The following is a 27,299-nucleotide window of genomic DNA, read 5'->3' as shown; positions in this document are numbered from 1 at the left end:
TCGTGGTATTCTGTGTAACTCAACCTTTCTTGAACCTCTTCTGTATCTGAATCATTTGTTGATTTTTTGCTGGCAATTCAGGCTCAGGAAAAACAATTTCACCTATAGTACTACATCCACCAATGTCACCATCACAATGAAAACTTTATGTAAGCTCCATTAATAGGAAAATTCAGAAATAATTTTTTTATCGCACAACCTGAATATCTCTTAGGACTGGGATTTGAATATTTCTAGTGATTTGCTTCTGTGCCTCGCTATCTATCGACTAAAATTTGAACTACTTTTTCCTGTACTCAAAAATACTTCTCTTCCTGAGAATAACTGTTTTCACAAACTGCATTCAAAAATATGGAATTTCTTCACCTTTTGTAATTTTTTTATTTATTTATGGATTTATGGGACATTTCATGCAAAAATTGTTAGAAATTTGAAGAAAATACTCATAGAAAAATTTACTAACTTTATTAATTTTCATGTTGAGTATAAATAATCTTTTAAGTTGAATTGACCGAATCTTAATTCGGATATGCGTGTTGAGAGGAATTGAATCCGAGGTACGAACATTTACTCGTATTAATCACTAGCTTCATAGGATATTAATTGCTTTCTGAACAGAAAATGTCCCCGGTATTTTATTTTTCCATGTTATTCATATACCTATGACTTGGGATAACAGGAAATTACAGAAAATAATATTTCATTATTTAATTTAAAAATCTTAAAATTTTCGAAAGTACTTCTCTCACCCCTGAGTATACAGTGTTATCACAACAAGTCCTCTATTATTGCATCCATTTCTATATTTTTCTTTATTACTTGATATCATGAAAATGTTTGGCGCGATGGAAAAATTTATGTTGCATACTCTGGACGGATTAAGCGATCCGTTCAGAATATTGTGTGTATAAGTTACTGAAAAAGCTCGAAATCGGCCATATCGCGAATTGGCCAATCGAGTTGAATATTCACCCGGTTGGGCATTGGCTCGATCTTCCTTAGAGATCGACCTGTTTGCTACGGTACTTTGGTATTTGCGCCCGAGTGGCGTGATGGTAAGATGTTCTTCTACCACCGTGAAGATTGCTGTCAGGGTCCCAGGTTTAACCCCAAGGGAGGGCATAGCAAAGAGATTTTCTCTAACGAGCTTGAGGCGACCACCGATAGATAGCGCTTTCATTTCCAACCCATCTCATTAATGGCAGTAAATTGGGATATGGCCAGAGTGGTGTTTGGTGTAGCGGCATTTCGGCGTGTGGCCAACACTTCGAACCATATTTGCATGTGATCCATGTTGCTTGTGTGAATTAGTGCAATTTCTGCGTGATTTAGAGGACCCACGATCTACTACGGATATTGCCCTTGTGTATTATTATTATTTTTTTTTGCTGTCCAACGTGTCCCCTTTACGTTAAAAGTTCCGGATGGTCCCAATGAACACCACATCCCATCAGCATCGACACGTCACTTGCTCGACGTCGTATCCTTCGCCATCTCCAGAAAATACACCATGCTGCTGTGGTGGTGGAGTGGTCATGGTGACGGACTCGCACCGCGGAAAACTGGGTTCTAGATCCCTCTATCACTACGCCTGAATGATTTTTTGTGATTCCCATCTTCGAGGCGCGAGTGCGAGCAGATCCCTATTTCAAAAAGTCTCTCCACAAAGAGCATCAACATGCCTACAAGCATTCAATTATTACACCACACTCATTTCACACCTGAAATATAGACTGCAGGACTGAAAGTCAAAAATCAGACACAACACTAGATACGCAGACTGTTAGGTACACACACTTACATTTTTGGCAACACTCACTAGGTAGTAAATTGTCCATGACGGTTGACCAGAGCTGTGCTCGGTTTGAAAGGAAGCAAAGGAAGCAAAACCTTTTCAGTGGATAACGGTCTGCCAGGAGGTCGTTTCGTCTCCACGCTGTCGAAAAGTGATTTGAAGTTGTTCAACGCAGTAACGGGCAAAAGGTCTGCTTCGAAGAACCATGGAACACGGCAGAACAGTCCGAAAGGAATGAACTTTATTATGAAGAATTGAACTCTTTTCAATTCCTATACTATTGGGGAAAAATTTATTCTCACAAAGAGAGGTTTTTTGGTACAGAAAACAAATTAAGTTCAGATTTTTGGAGATAGAGCGCGCTGCACGAAAGGAAACCACTTGAGGTATGTAAATCAGACCAATAAAATTCAAGGTGAACCACTAACAACTCAATTTCTGAATTCTCCTATTACTAACGCTTGCATGTGGTTATCAATGTGATATTTGTCATTGGTGGATAAGGCACAATTGGTGAAGTTGTTTCCACCTCAACCACGAATCGATTCAAGCTTCACGAATGTTTCGGTCACAAGAGACAGTGACCGTGAAACCGTTAAAGAGAGCGCCAGACCCATTTTTTAACAAATGGTCTACATCTCCTTCATCATTGTGACCACTATTGGCGTGGTCGATTAAAGGGATCACAGGAGAGATTAAGGAAAGGTTCAAATGCAGAATTTAGGGATTTTCTTTCGGGCAACACCCTCTGTTGGCGAAAATTTGGACTATTTGTTTTCTCTGCATCGAAGAAGAATCTCTTCGCGAGAATAACATTTCTCAAGCCGCATTTAAATATGCTCATTCCTTAGATTTTTAAGAATATTCAAAGTATTTGCAAATTTATGGAATACACTGTATGTTACCATTGCAATACCTTGACAGAATAACTCCTCCCCCATGATCAATGCCACATCAAGATACATTCGGGGCATGTATGCGGATAATTTCTATACTGTCACCAATGGACAAATTCCCTTCCGAAATCCCATCGAACAGGAAAAAAAAATGAAACCATGCAATTACTGAGCATGATTAAGCACCTATTCATGACACTCGCGAATACATTTACGAAAATACATCACATCGTTCAATAACATATTTTTTTTCCTCATGTTAATAACATGATTTACGTGACTCTACATTCGCACGTTCGGCAAATAAAAGCAAAATGCGGAAGCCATCTAACGTTGCAACGAAGACATTTATCGGAAAACGCATACATCACGTGCCAATCGGAAGAAATATACAGAAAATCGGTAAAACATGCTTTTTATTCTGATCTTTTTCCCTAGTTTCTTATACATTTATGTTGGCAATTCATACCCAACGTGGAAAAGAAAAGAAAAACATACGTAAACGCATTATTAATGAAATATAGAAATAAAAAAGTAATAGAAATAATCTCTGAGAAGATGAAACAGACGGGCGATGAATAATCTGCAGAATCCCGGGAGCCAAAAAATGCAGAAAAGGAAACGATCCCTGCCTTTTATTATCACTACTTGGATAAATTCTTGAGAAATAAAGCTTCATTTTTATTGGCAGATGATACATTAGAATAAAAACCCTATCCAATATAAAGAGAATATCTATTGAATATCTAACATCATCTTAAGAAATAAGAAAAGATTATTATTTTTTTTCTGTTTCTTTCGTCAAAAAGATCTGTCTTTTGTTATCAATGACAGATTTCTTTTAAGATATCGACGAAGAAACGATCCTTTTTTTTATTCCTTAGAAGAAAATTGAGGCGCGCTATGAGGAGCCTTTTGATCTTTTTAACCAGAAGATCTTTCCCGATCACTTTCTTTTGATTTTTCTTTGGAAATTTGTTCCCCCGTCTCTCTCTCTGTATTTCTACTGTTATCTTTTTTTACTTGGACACTTAAGAAACCTTTTTTTTCTCTAAACCTTTCTTATGTCAAAGATGTAAAACAACATTACGAATGCAAAGCGCAGTTTGCCGTTAAACTGGATTCTGCTTTGTTTTTTCTATTTAAAGTGCTGTTGAGAATACAAAAAAAAAAAATCACCATTAAGCGCATGTTTTTCTGTAAAGTGAGTCTCTGTTGTTTTTTCTACGTCTTGCTTTTGACATTGTTTCGTTTTCTAAAAGACTTGTATCTCTTGCTTTTGTTATAGAATTGTTGTTTTTTCTTCCTGTTATCCAATGTCTTTTGTCTAGTTATCATTTGAAAGGATCTTTTGTTTCGTTTAGTTTTTTCCCCATTTGTAATTTTTGGTTTGTGTGCCAGTGTTATTCTTACCTTATATTTGAAAGTGGTGATGAAAGATTGTATATTGGAATGCTTTTAGTCTCTTGATTTTTTTATCATCATATAAAAGTAGAAAATCTAAGGCCATAGTACCTGCCAAACACTGTGGCTTGAAAAAAAACGAATCATAAAAAAGAAATTTTATTGTAAGAAATGTTCCTCCAACATATATGGATATGCAAACTTGTTTGCCCTCCATGGTTCCGTGTATACATGTAATTGAATATACATGGTAAGTAAACGAGTGAAAAAACAATTATAACAATTTATTTTCTGTCATTTTTTTGTATTTTAGAAAGTACAGCTTTTTCAATACAAAATACAACTATATGATCATAATTATTTTTCAACTAGAATGAGTTGATTCCTTGTCTTTGTAATTTTTCCAGAGCTTCTGAACCAGCGCTTGATCAAACCAAATTGAGAGGGATTGGAAATTGAATTTTCAAGGCAAAACAAAATGCTTAATTTTGCTGTGATCAAGATTTCATTTGCTCATAGATAACATTAAGATTAAGGAAAACTTTATGCGCTATATTTAATGAAGTATTTTTTAGATAATTAAAATATTTACATTAACCAATTAAATTGTTGTTCCAGTTAAAAATATGCTACCAGTTCTAATTTACAACAGTTTTTGTAAAAAAAAAACAATACGTTCTCATGGGGATTAACTATAGAGTCTTGAAATACAGTAGCGTGAAAGAAATTGAAAATAAATATGATGGAAAATAAATTTAGACTTAGGAAAAATGAAATGTACTGCCTATAATAACATCATGGAATTATGGATAGCTACTCAATTTTTCTCGCCATATATACCAAATGTAGAATTACAATAAAAGTAGAATTTTTCATCCATTTAAGTTTTGCCGACGACATTGATATTATTAGCAATAATCCAAAAATGAAGAAATAGAAGAAATGATACAAGAACCGGCAAAATCAAGCATTCAAGTGGGTTTGAAAGTAAATGTGCAAAAGAATAATGTTATGCTCAACTCTTTCGCTTCGAAGAAGATCTTGCTCAACAACACAGAGCTAGAAGAAGTAGTAATGTACCCCTGGGACAAGAAATTACCATTGACAACAGCATCCTCAATGAAATAAACAGAATTATCAGGATCGGTTAGAGTATTTTTGGTAAAAACCGTATTAATCTTAACAGCAACATGCCATTACGGCTGAAAAAAAAAAAAGTATTCATCCAGGGTGTACTACCAGCACTGACTTACAGAGCTGATACATGGACACTCACAAGCAAAACGATGCAAAGACTGCATCAGAAGATTTATGCTATGAATCACAAGAATATATGGAAAACAAATCACATGGAAAAGGGGCCAAAATAAAGTGCAAGATATCATGGAAAAAGCTAAACCTCTAAGATGGAAATGGGCTGGACATACTGCAAGATGACAGGACAACAGGTATTCTGGATTGGAACCCCCCCCCCCCCCCAGATGATATTAAACGTTCGATAAGGCGTGCTGAAACGAGATGGAGTGACGAGATACATAAGGCGGCTGGAGTCAACTAGATGTCAAAAGCATCAGGCAGAGTGAAATGCAGGAAAATTTTAGAGGAGACCTTCTTTTCTCTTCTTCATCCAGCAGTGGATTGAAAATGTTTGATGATTATTATATACCAATTTCTGAACCTCTCCGCTGTGATTGAATTTATGACAAGACAATGAAACACAAGTCACTCTATGTATTCAACAACCCTGTATTCACAACACCAGTACATTGTGTGAATATAGTTTTCACTATTAAAAAGTCATTGAATGCATTACTCATGCTTGTATTAGTCTCTACCCTAGACTCTTCTAACGAGAGAAGGAGGCCAACCTCTCTCTCCTCCTTACATCCACTATTGCCATGCCTGAAAAAATGGTTTTGGGTCAGTGTGTGTTAATGGTATCTGCCAACCTCATTTTAATGTGAAAAAGGGCTATTTTCACGAAGAGAGATTTTTTGGTGCGAAAAAAAAAACCAATTTATTTCAAATTGTTATTTACTTCAAATTGTTATTTATTTCAAATTGTTATTTATTTCAAATTGTTATTTATTTCAAATTGTTATTTATTTCAAATTGTTATTTATTTCAAATTGTTATTTATTTCAAATTGTTATTTATTTCAAATTGTTATTTATTGCAAATTGTTATTTATTTCAAATTGTTGTTTATACAAGGCGCAGCACGAAAATGAATCACAAAGTTCTGAACCTGAATCTCTCTTCAACCTATTCTGTGTCTAAAACGTTCGTAGAAGTTTTAGAATCCTCCCGCCGATTCATGGCTAAGTTAAAACAATGTCACCAATATAGTGCTCTACTCCACTAATCTCTATCCACCAATGTCAACATCAAAATGGAAAACTTATGTATGCCCCAATAACAAGAAAGTTTAGAAATCAGATTTTAATCATACGCCCCGCATTTTATAGGACTCTGGTTTACATATTTCGTCATTTTCTTTAGTGCAGCGCTCTCTGTTGAAAAACAATTCGAACATTTTTCCCTGTACCAAAATATTCCCCTTAAGTAAGAATAACAGATTTTGGAAAAACCTGCTTTCAAATTTACCAATTCTTTCAATTTTCATCAATTTCGGAAATACTGCATTCATTAATTGACGTCATAGAGTCGCTGAGATTGGGTTTGAATCATCTGGAGTGAGATATCGAAGTTCGGCCGTGGAAGACAATGGTTGACGCTTTAGCCGTAGCGATAAATCGGGGATGTTTCTCAGAGATTGCCGTTCGCTTCTGAAATCAATCATTATGTGACAACAACAAAAAAACCGCAAATGGTCAACTTTCGGAATTTTACAATTATGGTAACCTGCATAGTCAATCAAAAACTAATCAATCATGGTTTTCTGTCAAGAAAACTTTTGTCAAATCATAAGAATTTTTGTAATATACTACTCATAATTGTTTATGCACACTCTTGGGACATCGAAGCCATTTTTAAAGCTTTGCACCCGGGCGACAGGTGCACTCGAGCCACCCCTGGTGAGAGAATAAAACAAACTATGTGTCAGCCTGAACTGAAAAAAACAAAAATCAAAAACCATTTCTTACCACAAGTTTGTATGAAAAAATTGTTAGACCTTTACTTCGCTGCAACTACTCTAATTTCGGCGGTCGATTTTTGAGACACACTGTATACTTGTACTCCAAGTTGAACTTCATGTACTATTTTCCATATTTACTACTAAATTCAAAAGAATCAAGCCTAACGTGGGCCGGATAACATAAATTCCGGATAGGCCGTGATTCTATAAATGCTCACTTCTAGGAAGTGAGTATACCATTATACACCATACCAATACACCCCTACCATAAACCAAAAAAAAGCTCCGTTTTAATACCAAAAACCGCTCCTACTCCCTACTCATATTTTGTGACCTCTTGGTACAGATCAGTATTTTATACATTAATGTTATGCACTTTATATACATAAACGTATATATAATGTGTGCTTGTTATGTACTGTAAGCTTAAAGAATTTATGACAAACAAAAGAAGTCCAAGAGTATAGAATAGTACTTATTCATCATTTCTATGTTATTTTTTCGCCAGTAAATATTCATTATCTTATGTAAAAATGGAAATTAACGCATTCGTCTGTAAATAATAGATAAATTGGCAACAAACTTGACCAAGTTCGGCGGCAGCTTCGATGATTTGGCGACGTCATGGTGCCAAGTGACTACGCCGGATATTACGGAAGCCGCATAGTAGAGATGCATACTACTATAAGTTGAAATCGAATCGCTACGATTAAGAATCAATTAAAAACATGAGTGTTGAAGCATTTAAACTTATAGGATAAATAACATTTTACTACGATAATATGGGGAAATAATTTCGGGAGTTGCAGGCTGAAGAAAAACATAAATATACATTAGTAATAATAATACCTGAACCTCCGATAGAAACCCCCATGCATATTTTCAATATCGATTCTCCGAAGAAGACCGTCGATTATGGAAATTCTCACGTTTCATTTAGCTAATGCAGCGAATAAGAATCCGAATTCTTGGAAACGAAAAGATATCGGAGATTCCCAGGAGTGAAACTACTGTCTTTTTAAAAGGAGAAAATGAAAAACAACAACAACAGTTTGTTGCGCTGTGCAATCGAGTGATTTCTTGAAATGCAGAGATAAACATTAACATGGAAAGCAAATACTTTTCAACATCTCGTACCATTGCTCAACATTATCCCATTTTTCACCCGCTAAGTTCTCTTCTTTATATTGGAGAGAACCAGAAGGAAAATAATGATTGTTTTCGGGCTATGTAAAACAAAAACTGATGATGATATGGTAATGTGCTGCATCGATGTGTCCTGAAGATGTATTTTGCAGCCGGGATTCTTGTTATTGTCTTTCAAAAGAGCAGAATTTTCAAGAAATTGCTATATTTTTCCTATTGGGAATTGCGATATCCGTTGTTATATTTTGCTGTTGTCTAACGGCGGTAATTGAGAGAGAGACAATGTAGTTGCTCATGATTTTTATAGTTTATTGTTTGTTTTCTCTTGTTCGGAGAAAAATCATACATGAATAGTGTGGAAAAGAGCATTGATAACATCAAAAAGGGAAATTCACTAGCAAATTTTATTTTGTTTTTTAATAGAAACTATAGACTTATCTTATATTGTTATTTCTCCCTAATTAAGTGAAGTGTATAAACAGCCAAACTCGATTATAATAACATCGAAGATTCCACGAAATTGTGTCCTTACAACTGAGTTTGACGTTTTCGAGGCATGTTTTTGAAGGAATACATAATCAGAGCCAATCGAATACTTTGCATGAATTTTCCTTTATGATTAGAAAGGCCAATTTGATCGAGACTAATACGGAAAACTCAAATAACTTCTGGGAGACATCACCGATTCTCGACTTGCATGGTATTAAATGTCAACTAAATTACCAAATATTGCTTATAACTAGGGCTCGGATTTTTGTGCTTTTGCATATTTCGTATGTTTCATAATTTTTTATGTAAATTTTTCCTCGCTATTCTAATCCCGCTTCAGACTGGTTTTTCTGCAGTTCCTGCTTTTTGGCTGGATGAGATTAGTTAGTAAAATGAAGAATTTTTGTTCATACAAAAATAAATAATGGTTCAAAATAATTTAGACCGCATAACACTTCTCATTATCATACTATTTTTCTGAAACTAATGTTATTTAAGATAAGAATGAAAACAATTTTAGGACTAATTTTCATTTTAAAGGGCATATTTACAGTTTTTTAAGAGCATAAATGCATTTTTTATAGAACATATTTTAGAAGTTTTTAGAGCATAAAAATCCTAGCCCTAATACTTATGACCCTTTTAGACACTGGTTGTTTTTTCCTCAATGTAGACTTTTTTCTGTTGAAACCTCAGGAAGTTAAGCCTTGACTTGAAAGATTTTGAAGTTTTGAGTTAGAAATATAGTGAATATGAACATTTTGGGGTGTTTCATCAGATGGTAGCACTTGAATTTGAACTTCCAGAAGCTTTCAAGATGGCTTTCAGGAGAAAGTGCCTCCGGGAAGAGTGTGATTTATTACATGAGATATAGTAATGAAACTGGAGAATCCTGGCTGAAAAAGGTTTGAACGAAAAAAATCATTTCGTTCACTATCTCATTATTTTAAAATTAAAAAAAAAAATTAAAATTGGACAAAGAAATAAAGATTTGCTGATATATTAATATTTTCAAGGGCACCGTAGCCCAGTTCGGTAAGATACTCGCCTAAAGTAAAGAGATTTCGCGAGTCCGATACCTGGTTCATCCTAGTCAGGAACTTTCCTGACACACGATTACAACAGAAACGGCGACATGACCGTAGAAAAAGATTGCTACCGCATGGAGCCCCACACCGAGGGCTTAGCGCACCGGCACCATCCTGTCGGAGAGTATAAAAAAAAAAGCTTGCTGTTCGGAATCAGCAAATATATTGGAAGTCCGGGTTTAATAAACCTCGTGTGAATAAAATGACCGTGCTGCGACAAAAGTGATAAAAATTTATGTTTTCAATGTATTTTTGGGTGTCAAAAATTCAAAATCATCTTGGAAATTCCAAAAATGAATACTCGGGTTCGAAAATATATTTCACGTAAATAAAATAAAGCTTGGCAAATATATTTGAAATGAATATTTATAGTCATACTAAAATTAATTATCCAGATTATGAAAATTACCTTCACTCCTGATTTTAGTAAAGATTGAGAATTATAGCAAGCCTCATTCGAAAACAAACAAACAAAAAACGGGACATCTTTCTGTAAAAAAAATAGTCGAGAAACGGAAATGTCTCGTGTATTATATAGTTGTCATGCCAATGCGCAAGTCGGAACGTCAAACATGCCATAAGCAGTTTTTTTTGAACGGTAGGTATAAGCACGACTACTATTGTACATCCACGTTGAGTTGGCCTCTGGCTACGTCATGAAACGTCACGCGATGGGCCATTCCATTTATCTTCTTCCTGTAAAATGGAGCAGGTTGGTATTTTCCGTTCGCGTCTTTTGCGCTATTTTTAGCGAGGTTTTTTTCCCTTTCCCCTCCTCTTTTTTCCCCTACCAGGGGAAAAAGGTTGTCACACCGGTAATAATAACCAAAGCGACCCCCAATCTTGCACATGTGAACGGGGCTAATATGGGCATGCAATACAACTCATACACATTGCTCTGCGGAATCTCAAACGGAAACTTCATCCATTCATTAGTTTAGATTTCGAAATAAAAGTGAATCCTTTACGCCTTAAAATATCTCATATATCCAATTTCTATCTGAAAGAGATATAACCTATTGCTCAATGATAACCTCCATTTAAAGGCATATATATAATATGAAAAATTAAATACATATACGAGAGATATCTCCCATCACATTTGATACACATTCGTATTGATACCAATGAACAATAGCGATATTTCAAAGAATCCACCATCATCAGGAAGGTAGCAGGTTCTCTATAGAAGGATCCTTTATGAGAACATGAAAGGAATGAAAAGACATAATAGGGTTGGGAAAAGAGGAATATAGATAGAGGAACGTATTATTGTAGAAAACTCTTCTCGAATTTCAACATCTTAAATTGAATATTATCATTTTATTTATCATATATTATATAAAATAAAAAATCATTATTTTATTATGGGGAGAAATATTTTAAACATGTAAGATTCCAAATAAATAGCGGGTATCATCGAAGAAACTACTCATCATAAAAATATTATCTGTTTTTAAAATCTTTGTTATCTTTACCAAATACACCAACAATAATTAAAAAAAATCAATGATAATTATTATGTTAAATATTTTCATGATATTTTGAAAACTTCATTAAATTTGTAATTTTTTTAATTTTTTGAGAAGATATCCATTGTGTAAAAAAATTCAGATTCTGCTTTTTTTGGGCAGTCTTCACATAACGTGAATACAGGGTGTCCCATGTATCCATAATTAGTGAAAACTAAAAGTATACAAATTTCACTTTAAAAAAAAACTGAGCGAATTTACTCAGAATGCAGTTTTTGGAGTTTATCCGTAAGATGAAAGAAAAACTACCGGAATAAATTTTCTGAAATTTTGTAACAATGCTTTTATAGCAAGTACTAGTAGAATAGACTTCAGTAGTAGATACCCGACTGTTTTTGTTTCAACTTTTATAAATTTTCAAAAAAATACTAAATTTCAAAAATTTGTGTTTAACATTTTTTTAATAGTTGTTTTTGCAATTACTACAATGGAGGTATATTCTATATATATTTGGACAATCACTTAGTTTAATTTCGTGAGGCACAATTTAATTTATCTGATGTTTTCCATTGACAATCTCACAGATAGTGAGGTTTAAAAAATCTGAAATTTTTGTTTAATTTGATTTTGTTAAAGAGTATAAAAACAAGGGCAACAAATAAAAACCGTTTACGAAAATATATGAAATGTTTTAAACAACACATAACATTTTTGAAGTGATTGGTCGTTACTTATTATTTAAGAAAACCACACAAAGTGTAAGGGAACCTTTTTTCGCACTGAAAACGTCGTGAGACCCCCTTAAAAAAAATTCTAATGATTTAAAGAATTAGTATATTTCAAGGCGAAATTCTAAAAAAATATTCTTACGAAGAAAAGATGAAAAAATTTAGTTCGATTATCGTCCAATACGCTTTAGAATATCTGATACAGCCAATTCTATCTAAAATAACTTTAACATATTACTCCATTATGACCTCCCGTGTAAAGACCGATATATAATATGAAAGATGAAGCACATATTGATTGCACATATATTATGATTGCCGCCTGGCAGTCGAGTGGTTAGGGAACTAGCTTCTCACTGTGCAGGTCTGGGTTCGAATCCCGGTTCGGGCATGGATGTTTACTAACACTAACAAATTCCCTGGACGGATCATGCTGATCCCTTGGGAATACGTGAGGATCACGTTATTATTAAATTAATATGAGAGAGAGATATCTCCCATCATTCGGTACACATTCGTATTGATCCCAATGAACAATCGCGATATTTCAAAGAATCCATCATTATCAAATGTAATGTTATACCATATCAGGAAGGTAACAGGTCCTGTAAAGAAGGATTCCTTATGAGAACATGAAAGGAATGAAAAGACATAATTGCGTTGGAAAAAAAAGGAAGAAGAAGAGGAATACACAGAGATAGATATATAGAACAAAAAAAAAAGAAACGTATTATTGCAGAAAACTCTTCTCAAATTTCAAAAGCTCTCTTGAAAAGTTTTCTACTTTGAGAAGAGATAGAAGATAAGTAAAAAAATAAACTAAGAATGGAATTTCCTTTTTCTTATGTGGTCTACCCCAATCCATTTAGTAAAGGTTTCGCCAAAGAATAATATTCTTCAACAGAAAAAAAAATGATAATAAAATGAAATGAAAAAAAAATTGCTGTTCAAACTCGGCTAAAAGAAGAACTAACCCTCTAGGCATTTAGTAGACGTGAATGAGAATTTTATATCTTTTTCCATTATGTCCTGCCACTTGGGAAGCTTTTTCGCTAGCATTGCAATAGAGAATGATTTCTTCTTATTCTTCAGAAGAAGATATGAAAAAGAAGTAAGGACGAGGCTTGAATTCGTATAAGTCGAATGATCCGCGGAGATCTTGTATTTACTATTATATATTTCTTCGAGACTTGGATATTATTATTTTATTTATCATATATTAAATAAAAGAAAAATCATTACTTTATTATGGGGCGAAATATTTCATAAATATACCGACTCCAAGTTTTTTAAACAGTGTGCCATGATGGAGATTCGGGGGAAACTCATTATAAAAATATTATCTGTTTTTGAACTTTGTTATCAACTACTAAAATTTGTCAAACAGTTATTAAATTATTACACTTACTATGAGTAAGTGTAATGATTTAATAACTGTATCGTTCTAAGCGTGTTGCTCTCTGTGGTTAGACTTTTTAACGGGGAGATCGGCTCGTGCATCGTAGTTTAACATAAACGATGGTATTTTGTTGCCGAATTAAAGAGTGAAAAAAGATTCGGGGATGGCTCAACACAATGATATTCATCTTGATCGCTCAGAGCACTTTACCGTTTCCTCAATGGACTGTCTGATTGCTGTGTCAATCTACACCTCGCAAACAAACACACAGGCACTATCCTCAACAACACTTTGTTGCTATAGAGGACATATAAACCTGAAGTTGACCCCGAAATTCCTACATGAACTCTTTGAACCGCACCCTATCCAATTAATTAATCACAAATGAATCTTTTTCACATTGCATCTAAGAAACATCTCAATTTCCAAACTCATTCAAACACTTTGGCTTTAAAGAATTTCTTATTAACTGTATTTTTTCTGTGAATAAAAAACACAAAAAACTCGCAATACAAAAACAAAATTTATCCAGAGGAAAAACTTCAACAGCGAAATACAAGAACAATGTCTCTTTTTCTCAAACAATTCCTCTTCATTTCCATTCAGTAAATTGTTCTTTTCTGTTAGATAAAAAAAAAATATAATTGTTACTCAAAATTTAGAAGAAAAAAAATTGTCACAAATTCACTATTCAAACTTGAAACAAACATAAAACATTGAAAGCAAACTTCTTTTCTTCAATTCCCTTGATATAGATAGTCTTTGTGTCTTTTTTTCTAAGCAAAAAAAACACGTTTCGCTTCCATCAAATGAGCATTTTTACTCGTTTTCTCTCTTGTATAGAAGCAATTCCATTGTTATAAATATGAGAAGAATTTAATTGAAGGAAAAAAAGTTCTTTATATATTCTTTCCGTAAAAAGAGCTATACATTTTAACCTTTTTTGTTCGTCTGATTGACAATATATTAAAAACATGAAAATTTCAACCAAAAAAAAATTAATTAATTAATCAAATTCTTTTTTATGAATTTAAAAAAAACGATGATCTAATCAGAATCTTAATTAAACTATTTCCGTTATACATACGTTGTACCATCTTTTTCTTAAATTAATTTCTTAATGTATTCAGCGATGGAATATCCCTATAGAAAAAACAACAACTTATGCTTATCAGAATAAAGAAGTTAATTTATACAATATTCACATCGATATTAAAAGAAAATAGCAATTCTCATTAGTGTTCCTCCATATCGCTTTTTGTACAAACTGAATAAATATCACGTATATTACTCGTTTAATCTAATTTTCTCTACGATTTAAAATGCAATTAATGTTTGATGAATATCTTTCGGAACATGCATAAATTTAAATTCATTAAAGGCTAAGATAGCGAATGTTATCATGATGCTATAAATTATAAATTACGTGGTTTTTTTAAAGGAAATCATCAATTATTATTTTCGTTGAATAATATTTCATAATCATGGGTGATTTGATTCAGTTATATTTGAAACCGAAACAGATTAGGTTGATTTTATCTATATGTTAATATAGATGAATATCACTATTGTTTTTTCTGTAGCGATGCGGATATTCGTGGTTGAATTAACGCGAGTTTATTCTAGTTATGAGATACAAGGAGAATGATTTAGCGTGAAGTAAGAAAAACAAATGAAGAAAGTAAGAAAATATTTGAATGATTAAAAAATATAGTTTAATCAGATAATAAAATAATTGAATCAAGTAATAAAATATCCGAATAAAGTAATAAAATATCCGAATAAAGTATAATTTCAAATGTTATTTGAATGAAGTGCAAGTGTGTTTCAATGGATTAAGAAAGTATTCACCATTATAGGCTATAGAAAGAATTTTGGATTAAGTAAGAAAACTATTTTCCACTAAGTTAGAATGTATTTGAATAAAGCTAGAATATAACTTAATGACGTAAGGCAATATTTCAATGAATCATGAACGTATTTGAATGAATCATGAACGTATTTCAATGAATCATGAAGGTATTTCAATGAATCATGAAGGTATTTCAATGAATCATGAACGTATTTCAATGACGTGAGAATGGATTTCAATGACGTGAGAATGGATTTCAATGACGTGAGAATAGATTTCAATGAACTAAGAATATATTTCAATGAATTAAGAATAGATTTCAATGAACTAAGAATATATTTCAATGAATTAAGAATATATTTCAATGAATATATTTCAATTAATATATTTCAATTAATATATTTCAATTAATATATTTCAATTAATAGGGGGCGCGGTAGCCCGGTCGATAAGATGCTCGCGTAAAGTACCAAAGGATGTTTAGAGGTGTCGCGAGTTCGATACCCGGTTCATCCTTGTCGGAAAACTTTCCTAACACAGGGGTACAACAAAAAACGGCGACTTGACCGCAGCAAAAAATTGCTACCGCAGGGAGTCCCCCATCGAGGGGTTAGCGCGCCAACCTCTCGATGAGTATAAAAACAAGCCTGCCGTTCGGAATCGGCAATAAATTGTAGGTCCCGGTCTAATTAGCCCTCGTGTGCAGAAAATGACCGTGGTGCGACAAAAATGATCAAATGATCAATTTCAATGAATATATTTCAATGAATATATTTGAATTAATATATTTGAATTAATATATTTGAATTAATATATTTGAATTAATATATTTGAATTAATATATTTGAATTAATATATTTCAATTAATATATTTGAATTAATATATTTCAATTAATATATTTCAATGAATATATTTCAATTGATATATTTCAATGAAGCAAGAATATACGAGAATCAAGCAACAATGTAGGCCGGAGTTCAGTTCGTTATTATCGATTAAATTAATTGTTATTTCATTAGGTGTTTCCAATGTTATTTCATATAGAATGATTATGGTTTTTATAGTTTGTATAATAGTGCGATGACCGCATAGAGTTGTATTTGTAGCGTCCGAAGTGACTGGAACTGATTTAATGTTTACTTATCTTCCCTGACGGATGTGAAATACAATAATAATAATTTACGTGGCATACTCTAACAACTTCAAATATAACACTCTTCTTGATTTGTGTGCAAATTGGTTTTTATTAATTCACTACAATATCCCCTTACTTTGTTTAAACACCTTCTTACTTGGTTTGGAGAGCCTTCCTGCTTCGTGCAATCATCTTATTACTTCGTTCAGATGTCGTCTTGACAGAAAATATTTTTCTCACTTAATTCAATATATTTTTGTGCTTTCATTTAAATGTATTCTGGCTTTATTAGAAGTATTTGTTTTCTCATTTATGGTAGATGTTTTCCTCGCTTCATATTTAAATACATACTTTTTTTCAAATACATTCTTACTTCCATCAAATACTTCTTAAATTATTCAAATATATATTTTTTTGCTTGCTCCATTATCTATACTTTCTTATTCCAGTCAAATATCTTCTTGCTTAGAAAATGAATTATTTTTATGGTTAGATAAGGCAATTGAACGACCGACGTCATTTGAACCCGTGGTTCTTTTGGAATTTTGGGTTCAAATAACGTCGGTCGTTCAATTGTCTTATTTTCTTACTTCATTCTAATATCTTCTTACTTTCTTCATTATCTTCTTAATCCATTCAAATACCTTCTTGATCCATTCAAATACCTTCTTAATCCATTCAAATGCCTTCTTTCTTTCTTTAAATATCTTTTTAACCCATTCAAACACCTTCTTGTCATTCATTCATATGTCTTCTTTTCAACTTCAAGCACCTCCTCTTTCATGAATTATTTTTGTTATTTATTGCATAATACATGCTTATTACATCCCAAATATATTGTTAAATTGAAACAACTTCCTGCTTCATTTAAAAATATATACCTTTGCTTCATTTGAATATGTTCCTGCTTGTCAAAGAATGACGTCACTCCCCGCTATCCATACGAATTTTTTCAACAACTGGCTGATGCGGATGAATATAAGGAAAGAAAGAAAATTCAACTGTCCTTGTGGGAAATCGAGTCCACGTCCTCTCATTTGCCGGATGAGCGCCCTAGACCACTAGAATACAAAAGCAACGAATCTCAATCCTTCCTTAGAGCTCGTGTGCATCGAACGGGATCATGCATGGACGGTCGAACCTAACTCAGGCGTATATTGTTGCTTAATTCTCGTATATTGTTGCTTAATTCCCGTATATTCTTGCTTCATTGAAATATATTCTTGCTTCATTGAAATATATTCTTGCTTCATTGAAATATATTCTTGCTTCATTGAAATATATTCTTGCTTCATTGAAATATATTCTTGCTTCATTGAAATATATTCTTGCTTCATTGAAATATATTCTTGCTTCATTGAAATATATTTTTGCTTCATTGAAATATATTTTTAATTCATTGAAACACATTTGTACTTATTTCAAATAACGTTTTACTTATTTCAAATAATATTTGAAATTATACTCCATTCCGATATTTTATTACTTGAATTACTTGATTTAATTATTTTATTACTTGATTAAACTAATTTTTTTTACTTCATTCAAATATTTTCTTACTTTCTTCATTTGTTTTTCTCACTTCATGCTAAATCTTTCTACTTGTATCTCATAACTAGAACAAACTCGTGTTAATTCAACCACGAATGTTAACAGCTGCCATCATACAAGCTGACAAGAGTACCTGACAATATGTAACAAATAACAAAAAAAATATCACGATAGTATTAATCAATTGTCACAATTTCCCTGTTAGAATTCGATTTTTAAGAGGGTGGGAAAAATCTTTAGGAGACAAAGAAAATGTATATCACGAGAGACAGAGGAAAAGAGATTTATTACAATTATTATACGCGAAAACTCAGGAAAACTTTTCTCCGAGCCCTAAAGATCCTTGTACTTGAGAAAATCTGTCAAATGTCCACTAAACCGGAAAACTCCGTCCTTCGCTCCTAGAAATAATCGTTTTAGCACGAAAGAGGAAATATCGGAGAATCGATCTTTTTTACTATTAGCTTCGTGGTTTTCTAGTATAACAGATCATCGATGTGAAAAGTGTACCACACGAGGAGGGATCGTCAATGGGATACGTACAAGTTATTGGTAAGTGCGGTGGAGGAGTAAAATTTTACGCCGTGAAGGATTGAATTGAATTACGCCACCTAAGGTTTTCGATCCATTTAACATGTTAACTAGAAGCTGAACGGTAAATTTTCTGGTCTTGGATTCAATTTCCAAAAAAATTGATAACAACAAAGCCAAGAGAGCAGTTGAACATCACCCATGTCGAATATTTCAAGCTAACTTTCGTAAGATTCGACCTGATCATTCAAGTCCTCGTGTTATCGTCGATGTACATAACGGGTATCGATATCCGAATACTTGTTATCCTAAAAATAGTTATTTTAGCTGTTGCTTCGAGAAATTGGGATATAACTATGGTATGGTGGTGAATTTAGCGAAATTATCTACAATTTAGAGTTTATTGCAATGAGTTAAGAGCATTTTGAGCTAAGAATATGACAGTGAAGTTATACGTTTGAGTTCGACAGATTCGATGATATTCGATTCGCAGATGGATGTGCATTGGGGATACGTCATGAGTGAGATGTCATTTGAAGCTAGTTTGCGTCCGACACCGACTACAGAGGATGCCAAAGATAGCCGGAATCCGAATTGAATTTCGCCACCTAAGGTTTCGATCCATTTAACATGTTAACTAGAAGGTGAACGGAAAATTTCTGTTCTTTGAATTCGATTTCCAAAAAATTCATGACACCAAAGCCAAAAGAGCAGTTGAACATCATCCACGCCGAACATTTCAAGCTGATTTCTAAAGATTCGATCCGACTATTCAAGTCTTCATGTTATCGTCGATATACATAATGGGTATCGATATCCGAATACATCTGATCCTAAATATACTAATTTTAGCTGCGACTCCCAGAAATGGGAATATATTCATGGTATGAGGATGAATTAAGCGAAATTATATAAAATTTGTAGCTTAGTGCAAAGTGCTAAGAGCATTTTCAGTCAGGGATACACAACAGTGAACTGTTTTGATTCGACACATTCTATAATATTCGATTCGTAGATGGATGTGAATTGACGATAAGTCGAGATTGTCATCGGCTGTGAATAAGATGCCATTTGAAGCTAGATTGTATGCGTGTCCATCACCGACTATAGAAGTCAAAGAGCCGAAATCGTTTGTTGACGATACGTGATTGTGATCCACCTGGATCGGTTCAGTGTTTCCAGTCAAAAACATGAGAGGAAACTAGACGTTTCAGTCCACTGTATTTTAGGCTTCAATTGACTCTAAGGGTAGATCTTCTCATTTAGCGCAGCCTGGGCCGTAAAAACCATTGTCAATATATATACAGGGTCTTTATAATTAAAGTTCCACTTTGAAATGGCTATAAAAGGAAAACTACTAGACATAATGTTATCAAACTTGGTAATACACAGGTAGTTTACAGGAGGTCATGGGATTCAATTTTCCGCAAAAATATTCACCATCAATTTGGGAATGGCACTGTAAGCAATATTGTTAAACGGAATAATATATGAAGGTATACGCCATATATTGAGCATGCTCTATAACACGTTTTAGAAGCGATTAAAAGCATTAAATCGTTGTAAGATCTAGGTTTTAGCCAAGGGGAGTTGGTAAAAGTGCGAAATACACTTGTAAACGTTTCCATTTCTGACTTTCACCAAGTTATAGCTTGTTAATGAATCAACACTTATCATGAACGTTTAATCCTGGCGCTTAATCAATAAATAAGTAAAAGTGTTTATTAGTTACAATTAATTAATAATTAGCTAATAAATTAATTAACCTCGACGAGCTTATTGGTCCATTAGTTCTTTAACGCTAAGTAAGTAATAATTATCATTTTTTGATCGATTTAAAGTCCATATGATCAATGAATTAATTTGAAGTTCTTTCTCTGTTAGGAATATAAAAAAATGAATTAATTTTTATTTACTCGGAACAAATGAAGCTAATTTTTTTAATGAAGGTTTGTTAAGTGGTTATAATTATTAATTACTACGCGTCAGAAACTAATAAAATGATGGTTAATTGATTCATTAAAAACGGGCTCTAACATGACGAAAGCCCGAACTGAAAACGTTCACAAGCGTATTTCGGGTTTTCACCCATTCGCCTTCGTAAAGGGGGTCTTCATTCGCATGGCCCACAGGTCACATGCGGCCCTCGTTGCTTTTTCTCGTAGCCCATCGATGATTGTTAGAAAATGGTTGGGAAACATTGAAAACGACTATTTCTGGAATTAATGAAAGAAGTTGTTTCGGAAATAATGAAAGAAGTTGTTTCGGAAATAATGAAAGAAGTTGTTTCGGAAATAATGAAAGAAGTTGTTTCGGAAATAATGAAAGAAGTTGTTTCGGAAATAATGAAAGAAGTTGTTTCGGAAATAATGAAAGAAGTTGTTTCGGAAATAATGAAAGAAGTTGTTTCGGAAATAATGAAAGAAATAATTTTGCAAGTAATGAAAGAAATAATTTTGCAAGTAATGAAAGAAATTATTTTGGAATTAATGAAAGAAAATAGTTCAAGAATTGATGAAAATTCAGAATTACTGGAAAAATTTATTTTGAAATTTTTGAAACAAATGATTTCATAATTATTGAAAGAAAGATATATTGAGACAGAATATAATTTCAGAATTACCCAAATAAAGAATTAAAGAAATATTTAAAACTATTTCCAATTAAAATTCTGTGGTGTTTGGTCAGAACATGATATCTCCAAAAAATGGCTTTTTGATCTGAAAGTCAGTCTTGCTAATTATAACTAATTAGAAGTGAGATAAATGCACAAATACGTGCGTACAGCTAAACAACACGCTGACGTATGATATTTTCATTCGTATTTGTGAGTGCTTTATTTTTGAGTTTTAAATAACGATGAAAATGCTTATTTCTCAAAGATGTGATTTTGAAGTTATCATGTTCTGACCAAACACCACAGAATTAATTAATTTCATCAGCAATTACGAACTTTTAATCGAAAAATTTTAATCAAAAAAATTTCAGAATTAGTAAAAAATATTATTTCAGTGTGAAACAAAATCGGTAATTTATGAAAGAAATAATTTCAGAATAAATAAAAGTCTTCAATATTATTCTTGCACCTGTTTTATTTGGAGTCCCATCGACCCTTTCAATTAAGAGTTGATGACCCGCGGGCTTCATGGGAATTTTCAATTTGCCCCACCCGTGTCTGAAACGTTGAAGATCCCCTGCCTTAGTAAAACCTGGTTTTTATCAGTCTTCGGGTTTTTAACGTCACATACGCTTTCTAATAATTAGTTAATTAAAATCTATATCCATCGGATTCACGTCTCTTCAATGAGATAAAAGTTAAAGAAAATCGTGAAATGTCGAAGAATCCGTTACAAATCCGTTAACGCGTCGAATTAGTACGAGACGACAACGAACGCTGTAAGCAAATTAGACGACGTGATTGCTTATAACGAGCGGACTGTCATAATCCAGGAAATAGATTTAAACCGGCACCGTCACAAGAGATTAAATCTCTCTCACGTCTCGGAGTTATTCATTAGCTTTATATAGAAAAGAAGGGACATATAACTCGATCCTCGCTCGGGGAAAATAATTCGAGAAAATCCCTTACAAGGAAAAATCCTGAATTTCTCCGAAAACAGCCTGGAAAAAAAAAAAAAACAAATTAACTAGTCACTGAAGAGGTTGAAAAAAGAAACGAAACTACCGAACTAGAGGAAGACTTGGCTATAGAAGGAAGTAGCTTGAAAATTTGCTTGTGAACTTAATTACAAGGGATTTGTCCGTAGGATTAAGGCTCTCTTCCGCCTTGTAACTTGTTTTATCCCCCCCCCCCTCCCTTTCAAACAAACAGCAAAAGTCTGGTAATTAGTTGCCAATATAACATGGGGTAGAAATAAAAACAAATGCGAGCTTGACATTTCCTATTTAGAAGCCGGCAAATAGACAAGTTCCAGTCGGTGCTTTACTTTCCTGTCCGAATCGTGTTTATCCGGTTTTCTAACTCAGCTTTGATTCCCCGGCTAAGATTTTTATGGTGGCTTGCTATTCGTTTTACTAGGTGTTTGCTATCCGGGATATTCATTTAAGCATTTGTATGTAAATAATAAAATATATATAATGTTTACGAAGGATGAGGTTGTCCGTTCGAATGAGTTAAGGAATGGTTACAGCTACTCGCTTCGGCTTACGATCACGTTTTGTTCTGAATACCGATCCCTATATAAGTGGGATGTTAGAATTTTTTTTTAGAAGACCTGCCATGTTTTATCGAGATAGAAAACGAACATCTAGAGCAGTGATTCCCAACGTGGCCGTTAACGCCCCCGGGGGGGGGGGTGATGGAATGTTCCCGGGGGGCGGGTAGAAGCTACGAGTATAACATTGGATTCTATGGGTTAGATTCCGTTTGGGGCGACAGGAGAACAACATTTCTGAAGAAGGGGTCGATGGGATTAAAAAGGATGAGAAACTGTGATCTAGAGCAATGATTCCCAACGTCAGCGTTAACGTCCCCTGGGGGAAGATGGAATGTTCCAGGGGGGCGGTAGAATCTACGGGTATAGGATCCTATGGGTTAGATTGCGTTGGGGGATGATGGGAGAAAAAAATTCTGAAGAAGGGGGCTATGGGTCAAAAAAGGTTAGGAAACTATGCTCTAGACCATAGGTTCCCAACCCTTTTTTGTCCCATCGTCCCCTTCTTCACATATTTTTTGAGTTCATAGCCTTCAAATAACATTGAAATCAACAGAAATTGATTATAATAATATATAAAGGTACTTCCTTCCGAAATTTCAATTAAAAAAATATTTTTTATTAAAAAAATTTATCGTCGAGGGGGGGAGAGTCCTCCCATGCCCGTGTACGTCTCTGATCCCACCAATATGCGTTGGGATTGAGAGAGGCAGAGCTGATGACGAAATTTGCTGACGGGGGGATGGGGGTCAAAAATTTCTAAAAATTTGCTTATTTAATACTTGAACGGCCCCCAAGCAAAACAAGGCCTGTTTTGGAATCAAATAGAAAGAGAGCTTTCGTGAAAAATAAAGAAATAATAATCGATACTTTCTTCCTAAACGACGTTTTCAACGTTGTCGGATAAAAGCATCAACAATGTGTTAGTAGTGGGCCAAATAGAGATAGCTCACTATTGGCGAGAATTTTAAGTGCTTTCTTCTCCTTGCGTCGGAAATAAATCCGACCATTTGACAAGTCTAAAAAGTACAAAACGGACTGGAAAATGATTGATTTTTTTTAAAAATCATTTTTAAAATTCGTTCAAATCTCTATGGGACACCCCGTATTTCTCTGTTACAGATCAAAGATGTAATATCAAATATTTTCAGACACTTTCATCACGAATACGAAGGGAAAACACAGCCGGTCAAACTCCATCGATATGTAAATATTTCTTCAGTTCCGTTCACCAGCACATTCTAAATGAGAGAGAGAGAGTGTTATGGTGATCGAATTGTTTGCAATGATGTTTCCCAGATCAAATAACGAACCTCCGTTACGTGGATTAAGGATTTGTTTGTCGTGTACATGCTTGAAATCCCCGCACACACATAGCAGCAGCGAAGTTTGACTTCATTATTATAGGTCTGAGATATAAGTGTTTGTGTTGACAATCTGATCACGGACAATTATGGATTGATTCAATAGGGAAATGAAGCATTACTTCTTTAGCAAATATCATGCGTTGATTTAGCGTTGATACTGGATAAGTAGAAAATAACGAATTCTATCGCTATATGCAGGGTGTCCCGTAAGTGCCTATGCGACGCTTTCTCTCATTAACCGTTCGTTATGGAGGAACGGTTCTAATTAAAAAAAATATATGTATGTTCTCGAAATGTGTTAAGAAACCTTCTCGTAAAAGTTTTGAGTATCATAATTATTGGTGTTTTATTACTCTTATTGGGTTGCTGTATTTGTGATATAGTTCAGATATGTATTCGGCATCCATATTTACTATGGGCATCTTTTTTTTCCGCCACCTCGTTGGACATTTTATCTGTTATGGCCTTTGTATTTGTATTTATATTTTCCATCGGAAAAAGGAAACGCCAATCTCGGTAAAAAAAAAAAGTCGCTGTACCTTCGATGTCGTTATAAACGAATTTCATGCATTTATAATAACATATTATCTAAATATACAACAAATACTTCAGATGCAGTCGAATCCCGTTTTATCGGATACCGTTGTAGCGAAAATATCGTTTCAACGAACACTTTTATAATCCGTCAGATAAGTTTACATAGGAAAAATGCAAAAAACTTGGAATTCCTTTATAACGAAATTTCGTTATGTCATGAAAAAACGTTGAAAAAAAGCACGAAAACGCTCCAAACGGAATATATCTCAATGAGTACTCAAATCACTTCTTTATAACGAAATCATTATAAAGAAGTGATTTCTCCGCTCTCTTGGAGTTCGTTATAACGGGATTCGACTGTACTACTCATTGAGATATATTCCGTTTGAAGCGTTTACGTGCTTTCAACGTTTTTTCATGATGATTTTTTTGGAAGAAAAAAAAAACGTTAAAAGCGGGATGCACTGCAGTTAACCTTCGCACTTGATACTCTATTTTAAAATACTTTATCTCCTATACTTTATATTTGACATATTTTTTTAGACTTTCCTACTCATACAACGCATTCAAAACACACACAAAATTATACTACCTTTTTCTTTACAATTTTCTCGTTTCCAAAGTGAATTGGAGTGATCTTTAGAATGTATACAAAATGTAGTAAAAAATATATATACGAGCGAGAGTATATATACAACTATTTCACTATACACCGGGGGTTGCAATAGCTGGGGAACTTGACCACTCTAAGGAAATATAAATTGAATTCGTATTTCCGGAATTTTTTATCCTTTCCTACGATCCTTTCTGTTCCTTTCCTTGCTATTTTATTTCACCGGTTTCGGCAAAGAGAGGACAGTATTGAGCGATTCTTCTCCGTTTGGCATGGATAAATTGGAAAACTTAGCCTCTCTTTCCAGCTTCCTATTTTAAAGGATGGAATAAAATACGGGGATCAACTGTTCTTCTCTAGTTATAAGCTTTAAAGGAGACCTAGTGATTTTCTTGCTTCTGTTTTTATTTTTTCCGCCGCAGCCCAAGATATTTTCCAGAAACGCCATTATTTTTCCCTCTGTTTTCTTCTGACCGGAGAAAGAAGTGGGCTAAAAAAGGGTGGGAGAAGGGGGCGTCCATCAAGCCCTTGGGCATACCTCTCAAGAGATGCGGCTCATGCGGTAAATTAAGGGAAATTGAAGATATAGGCCTATCGTCAACCTTTGGTTTCTGGAAGATTTCATTTACTCTTGAAGGAAAAAATAAAAAAAAATTATCCACTTTTGTGCTGTTAAAAGTAATTTGGCAACTTTTTTTTTTTTTTCAGTAGTTTGGTGCATGAAGCGTATCGGAAATTTTGAAATACTACAACCGATTTGTAGTGGATTGGATTCTCGCAATTTAAAGTATCGGATAGGATTATTTTCAGTTTAAGGGAACTTTCTGAAACTGCAATATAAAACCGAGTAAAGTAAATAAGTCGCTAATTTGGAAGCTAAAAGTGAACCTGTGGAAAGAATTCAGTGGAAGGCGATTCACAAGATGATGCTACCTGATTCTCATTAAGTCATTTTGCAAATCTTCAATACTCTAATTCACTTGATACAACACTAATTATGGTACATATAGTAGTCGTTTTGTCTACGTGATAACATATTTTTATGTAGGATTTACGCCTGAAACCCAATCGACTGTCTTTATACGAAATATAAGTTTGTTCTAGGGGTTTAATTAATCGACTCTCCGACTTATGAACACGTTCCGTTTCGAAGGTTGGTTTATAACTCGTAAGAGTGGGATTTTTGAGACCTAACATTGATTCAGATGAGTATGGAGATTTTCCGCTAATTATCATCAATCTCTAGTGCAGAAATTCTCCTATGATGTGCCCGAGCGGATTTAAAGCAAATTATCATCGATATGAGAAACGCAGCCTGGCCGTGTCACATTCGCCATACGGGGTCCCCCCCCCCGGGGGAAACATTTAGTTTCTCTATGTAAAAAAAAACACATCCTACCCCAGAGAGCACCATTAAAATCTCGCGAGCAGCAATTTGGTTGTTTTTGGCGCTTACAATAAGCATTTTACATTAAAGGAAAATATTAGCATATTATTGCATTAGCATATTATTGCATTAGCATATTATTGCATTAGCATGTTATTGCATTAGCATGTTAGTGCATTAGCATATTATTGCATACTATTACAAATGAACTATGCATGTATATACAGTTCCCCCCTTCGTTAGAATAATGTTTTCACAAACCACATTCAAATATACCAATTCCTTCAATTTTTATGAAACCTATTTTTTATGAACTACTTACGAATTTATGGGACACCGTGTACATAAAATATGCACTTTATCGTCATAAGTTTTGGATAATCCAACCAGTCGCGAAAGCAGAAGCCTGTATTTGCTTTACATATCCCTCAGTTATATCAATAGAAAAGACTAATTAGTCTGCACAGTGCCTATACTGCAAGTCTGTGCAGTCTGTGGATCGTCTACTTCAGCAGGTCAGAATCGATCAACGTTAAATAACAATTATCAAATGGCATTGTGCTGTCAGAGGTTTTTTTGCCGGGGAATGATCAGAATGAGAGAGATATTATATTTATGAAACGTTCTTCTCTGA

General features: G+C 33.9%; 1 protein-coding gene across 2 annotated transcripts in view; it reads left to right on the top strand.

Annotated features, from left to right (window-relative positions):
* The window catches only part of LOC149079865 (protein turtle-like), a 669,110-nt gene that overhangs the window by 199,360 nt on the left and 442,451 nt on the right, over positions 1 to 27,299 (top strand). The gene's annotated exons all lie outside the window — the stretch shown is intronic.

This window comes from Pholcus phalangioides, unplaced genomic scaffold (genome assembly GCF_987345545.1).
Source record: "Pholcus phalangioides strain wild (caught in Gottingen) unplaced genomic scaffold, Ppha-v1.0 ptg000012l_1, whole genome shotgun sequence".
In the NCBI taxonomy this organism is placed as follows: domain Eukaryota; kingdom Metazoa; phylum Arthropoda; class Arachnida; order Araneae; family Pholcidae; genus Pholcus; species Pholcus phalangioides.
The sequence above is the reverse complement of the archived record's forward strand: the minus strand, read 5'-3'. Positions and strand labels throughout refer to the sequence as shown.